At 50.0% G+C, this 6000-nt stretch overlaps 1 protein-coding gene across 1 annotated transcript in view; it reads right to left on the bottom strand.

The window, feature by feature from the left end:
- Positions 1-3032, bottom strand: part of Sorbs1 (sorbin and SH3 domain containing 1) — a 240448-nt gene extending 237416 nt beyond the window's left edge. The window contains 1 exon segment of the mRNA XM_037206757.1: positions 2866-3032. The gene's annotated coding sequence lies outside the window, so the exon portion shown is untranslated.
- Positions 3033-6000: the final 2968 nt, after the last annotated feature.

Genomic DNA, 6000 nt, shown 5'->3' on the forward strand with positions numbered 1-6000 from the left:
GAGAGCTTTACTCTAGAGCATAAGACCCAGATTCATACCCCCATCTGCATCTTGCTAGCCACGACCTCAGGCAAATGGCCAAAGTTCCCACCACTCACTCCTCAGTGAAGGCTGCTGAATGGATCAGCGAGGTCCCCCTCCCCATGTTCCCAATATTTAAATGTTCACCTGTGCGATCATAAATAAAACATAGATGGGGAGAGAATGAATTACAGAAACGCCCTTCCTTGGCAATCTGTCATCCCATCCTCACCTCCCCCACACACCAACTCGCTCTGAGGTCTGCGTCTCTCACTCTGGATCATTCTGAATTATTTACGTACTCCAAAACCACATGAATCGCACCAATCAAGAAAAAGGTACTCTGGATCCTACAGAAGCCCAAGTTTTAAAGTCCCTTTTCAGTACTGTTGCTAAATACTGAGGACTGAACATCCAACTAGCAACCAGGAAAGAATCTAAAATCGCCATCACAAAATGTACTTGTGACTTTAAATTAAGTAGTGCTACTGGGAACCCTACAAAGTCATTGCTCTACAGCCTCCCTGTTTACCAACAAGAACATAGAATGAAGCACAAACCCAAGGCCCAGACGGTGCTGACCAGAACCAAAGCTGGCTGTGCCGTCTCTGGCCCAGGCTCTTTCACCAAATCTTTTTTTTTTTTTTTTTTTTTTCCTATTTTGGATCATCCATTCCTCCTTCAAAGACAAGCTAGTTAAATCCTAAACTGCCAGTGGATGCCTTCTGCTTCCACACCCAGAGAAGGTCCAGAGAGAGTGGAGATGGGGTGACCAGGACATTATCAGTGCCACACAAAGCTCTCTTCCCTGGACCCTCCCCTTCAGCACTCTGCTATCTGCACCCCACTCTATTTTGAAGAAGAAGAAGAAAAAGAAGAGCCGAATGGGTCTCTGTTCTGCCAGGAAGAAGCAATTTTCTTTCCTTCTTTGCCATAATTCCAACCCCATCCCCATATTCCCAACCTCTTCAAAAAGTTTACAGAGACTCAACCACTACAGCAGATAAAAGCAGATAAGAGGAAGACGAGCCAACAAAGGGGGCAGGAGTTCTGCAGCAGAGGGTGGTGGTCCTTCCCCCCCCCCAGGGTAAAGAGCACTTCATTTAGTTACTAAATGCCTGCAGAGAAACCACCAGACAGTGATCACAGATCCTCAAACTGAGAAACACATCATCTTGGACCCCCTAAGCACTAACCGTTCCCTAACCTCCAAAGACGCCCCGAGCAGGAGTGGCCAAGAGACCACCCTTTCCCCTCAGGCTCAAGAAGGAGACCTCAGGGCAGGGCTGGCATGGAGTTATTTAAGGCCGAAGCTTGAGGGTGGGGCAGAAAACTGTTGGCAGTATCTTCCTCCTCCACCCCTCCCCCTCGCAGCCAACAAACACCTAACTCTGTAGACATCTCACTCATCAAAGGCTGAAGCTACAGACTCTCCAAATGTGTGTCCTCTGTCATTGACACTGCTGTCTCCTTCTGCTGTCCACCCCACTTTTAATCCGCCCTTCAATCACCACCAAGCTATCTTTCCAACCAAAACCACACGCTCAAATCTAAACAGAGGCATTCAAAAATCAAAGAAGCATGTGGTCAGACAAGCCATCCCTAGCCTTCACCTAGGAAGAAAAAGGACACACCAGTGTGGAGGGCTGAAGGGTGGGGAGATGCAGTCAGAGGCCTAACATGCCAGCCAGGTTCTCTGATGTCTCTAGATGAACCTCCCACCTACTGACAGTGAAATCAATTTGAGCAATTTCAGTAGGTTGGCCCTGTGACAACAGGGGCATCCCAGAGCTCAGCGATTCAAACAAAATCCAAAGGCTCATCCAGAACATGCTGGGAAAACCCTCGGACTGGATGAAATAAGCCCGCTCAGAGGGATCCCTTCTGCTTTTATGTAGCAATGCATAATAAATTCTGTCTGCCCCGAAAAAAGCATGCACTGATGAATTTCAAAGCCGTAGTACGACAAGCAGAGGCACCAGGATACAGAATTCGACAGCACATCGCCCTTCAAAGGAGCATAATGACTTTAAGCCTCTTTTCCCTTCTATCTTGAATGTCACTACCGCTTATCAGGGAAACCACGCTGGAAAGCAGGAAGGGACTGCCCGGGAAATAGGAGAAAGGAGTAGCTTTCTGTCCCTTTGGCGATGGGCTGCCTAGCGAGAGAGATGCTGTCATTCACTGGAGGATGAAGGGGCCTGGGCGGTGAGCGAAGGCACCTTATCTCCGGACACACACCCACCACCATACGCGGGTGCAGGCGGGTATGGGCCAGCCGCGTAGACCTTGCGCCCATCCCGCCGCCCTCGGCTTTGGGATTGGGGGGCGGGGGGTGCTGATGAATGAACACACCTGAGATGCCTCCATCCCACCGCTGGCTCCTTCCTTCCTCCTCTGGCCGCTGCAGAGGAGACCCTCGTAGTTTCACTTTCCAACGCAAACCCACCCGGGCTCTCAGGTCTCCATCCACCTACACTGCAGCCAGCCTGAGCGGCAGGACATCCCCTCCTATCAGAGGCCATGATCGCACTTACCTCCACCTACCAAAACCGAAAAGGCATAAAGAAATCTGGAATCCCCCAAGCTCCCTGCGTCCTAGCAACTTTCCCTGAAGGGATGGGGGGGGGGGACGACACACGGAGCAGCCGGGAGGCACGGCTCGGCGGAGGTCCCCCGCGGCCACCCGGGGATGCTCTGGGGGGGAGGGGACCCCCCCAGGTCCCTCCAACAGCTGGCCCTTTAAAAGCACCTCCTCCGCGCGCGGAACAAAGGCGCCGCTCCGGGGGCCCGCTGCACCCGCCCGGGAGCCAGCTCGGGAGAGCGCAGCCGCCGCCCGCTTACCTCGCGGGTCTCCGGCGAGGGCTGCGCGCGTCCAGCCCGGCTCGCGCTCCACGCTGCAGTCAGCCCCGCTCTGTTTTTCTGCTACTCCGAGCTGACTTCACCGACACTCCGCGGCCGGCCAATGGGCGGCGGCGACCAGCCCCTCATTAGCATGCCCTGGAACCGTCCACTCCGGCAGCGCCCAGGGGGCGGGGCCTGGCCGGCCGTGACAGGAAGGGGCGTGTGCGCCAATGGGGAGGCGAGGAAGAGCCCGCCGCCAAGCCTGCGTCCCCGGGAGCGGGGCGCGCGCCCGCCATCCGCGGGTCCCCGCGGATAACGCGCGCGCGCGCACCCGCTAACCCTTTCTGCCCGGGGCTGGGCGCGAGCGCCTCCTGACTCTGGTCCTGTGATCTCTCTAAGGGTTTGCCCACAGGGAGCTTGAAAGGAACAGTGCGCATAAAAGAGCAGCCCACAGTGTGTCCTGGCTTTATATAAATTAGTTAACCCTGTACCCTTTTGACGATCTGTAAAATGGCATACTAGTTCCCCTTTGGTAGAAATGTAGTGATTCGCATGTTTAACATATGTAAGATGACGTTTGGATCCATCAGATCTTGCTCATGAAGCTGCCACTCTGGTTATAGTCTACCAGACAGATGTCTAATGCTTCCTATTTTTTCATTTGATCTTCACAGAAACCCTATTACTAGTTTCTCTTTTTTTAATCTTTTTTTTTTTTTTTGAGACAGATGCTCATGTATTCTAGGGTGATCTCAACTCACTGTGTAGCCAAGGATGAACCCTGAACTTTTCATCTTCCCACCTCCACCTCCTGAATGCTGGGATTACAGGTATGCTCCCACATACACACCCTAGGCCATCCTCCTGACTCAGCCTCTAGAGGGGTACGATTATAGGCTGCACCACTCTGATAGAATGGCACTGAGATTTTATTCATGCAACCTATATTCAAGGTTCAAAGGGCATGAATGCATTGAGCCCTGGGGTTACTAAAAAGGACCCTCCCCTTCAAAAGCTAACATTTGAGGGAGGAACAAATAAACCAGATCATTTGTAAATAAGCTCAAGTAATAACCAAGCACAGGCCAGGACAGACAGGGTATACAATTTTGTCTTATGACCTTCTCCAGTTCCCTACAGAATAGCAGAAAGGAGAACAGGGAGGAGAGATTGTGCAGGTTCAATGAGCCAACAAGAACTAGTCTGGAACTTGTTTCTTCCATGACCAGCTTCCCACATCCCAAGGACATCCCTCAAGGTAGGTGTCCTAGGTAGCGTTTCTATTGCTGTGACAAAATACCATGACCAAAGCGACTTAGGGAGCAAAGGGTTTATTTGGCTTACACTTCCATACCTTAGTCCATCGTTGAAGTAACTCAAGACAGGAACTCAAGCAGGGCAGGAACCTGGAAGGCAGGAGCTGTTGCAGAGGTCTGGAGAGGTGCTGCTTACTGGTTTGCTCCTCATGGCTTGCTCAGCCTGCTTTCTTAGAGAAGCCAGGACCACCAGCCCAAGATGGCCTAATCGGCAATGGGCTGGGCCCTCCCCTATCAGTCACTAAGAAAATGCCCTACAGGCTTGCCGGCGGCCCCATATTATGGAGGTATTTTCTTAATTGAAGTCCCTGCCTCTCAGATGACTTTAGCTTGTGTCAAGTTGATGTAAAACTATCCAACACAGTAGAATAGTCACCCTTCAGGCTGAGCACAACTAATTCTTTTCAGCTGCCTTTGGCAAGAATCTTCAGCCCAAGCATGTTCCCAGTTAGCAGGCTGTGTGATGGGGTAAGGATAGGCCTTGATGACTGCACAGGCCAGGGGAACCCCATCTGTGAAGGGTCTTAGATCAGAGAACAGTGACAAGTCTTTGCTGAGTACCTGCTGTCCTGTTTGTTTGTGTATTTTAATTGAAGACTCCTAGCTGTCTGGGAGCTCACTCCATAACCAAGGAAGCAAGAAGCTGCCAGAGAATCTAGGGATCCCTCAGCACAGGGCTCTGCCTCACCCAGACCTTTGGAAAACACTTCCCAGGCTCTACTGTTAACTTGTACCACAGTCTGGACAAACAGCTCTCTGGCCTCTAAAGCAGTAAACAGAAAGTATTTATTTGCCTGTCTGGTCTACTGTGCACTGCTGTACTTTTGCTAAGAGCTTTCTATGCACTGGCACATACCAAGCCACAAACATAGGAAGGTAGGAAATAAAAGGCAGAGAAGCTGAGTCTATTACCTACCTACCAAATCCAGGCAACAAAAATGTCGTAATAATTCAAATGTTCAGTTTGGATGGATTGTTTAAGAAAATAAGAATACAACCATTTGATAGAATTCCAGGTAGCTATGAAAAATGGGGAAGTATTTTTGTTAATTTAAAGAAAAAAAATCAAGGGCTTGGGAGTTGGACTAGCAGTCCAGAGCACTTATTGCTTTTGCAGAGAACCTAGGTTCAGTTTCCAGCACACACATCGTGGCTCACAAGTATCAATAACTCCAGTTACAGTGGAACCAATGCCCTTTTCTGACTTCCAAGATCACCAGGCATGCACATGGTGCATGGACACCCATGCAGAAAAAATATCCATACACGTAAACAAATCTTAAAAAAAAAAAAAAAAAAAATAGCCGGGCGGTGGTGGCGCACTCCTTTAATCCCAGCACTCGAGAGGCAGAGTCAGGCGGATCTCTGTGAGTTTGAGGCCAGCCTGGGCTACCAAGTGAGTCCCAGGAAAGGCGCAAAGCTACACAGAGAAACCCTGTCTCGAGAAAAAAAAAAAAAAAACTGAGATCAGATCTCCCTCTTCTTTCCCCTGGTTGTCTTTGAATTCCTGAGCTAAAATGCTCTTTCTGCCTCAGCCTTCTGATTAGCAGATACTGCAGGCATGTGCCACCATGCCCAGCTGTTGGCATATCAACACTCAAAGATACTTATATTATTGAATGGGAAAGTTGATGGAAAACCGATGTGCAAAATCCCATTCAAATTTTTCCTCTGGAATTATATACAATTATTTTTGTTCATCTTTGCAACTGGGAGAAACAGAGAGAAAGCAAAACCTTCTACATAACTCAGACATCTCTTCCATGAAGACCTGGGCTGTTCACTCCTATGATACCAACACTTGGAAGGCTGAGGCAGA

This window comes from Peromyscus leucopus, chromosome 1 (assembly GCF_004664715.2).
Source record: "Peromyscus leucopus breed LL Stock chromosome 1, UCI_PerLeu_2.1, whole genome shotgun sequence".
Classification (NCBI taxonomy): domain Eukaryota; kingdom Metazoa; phylum Chordata; class Mammalia; order Rodentia; family Cricetidae; genus Peromyscus; species Peromyscus leucopus.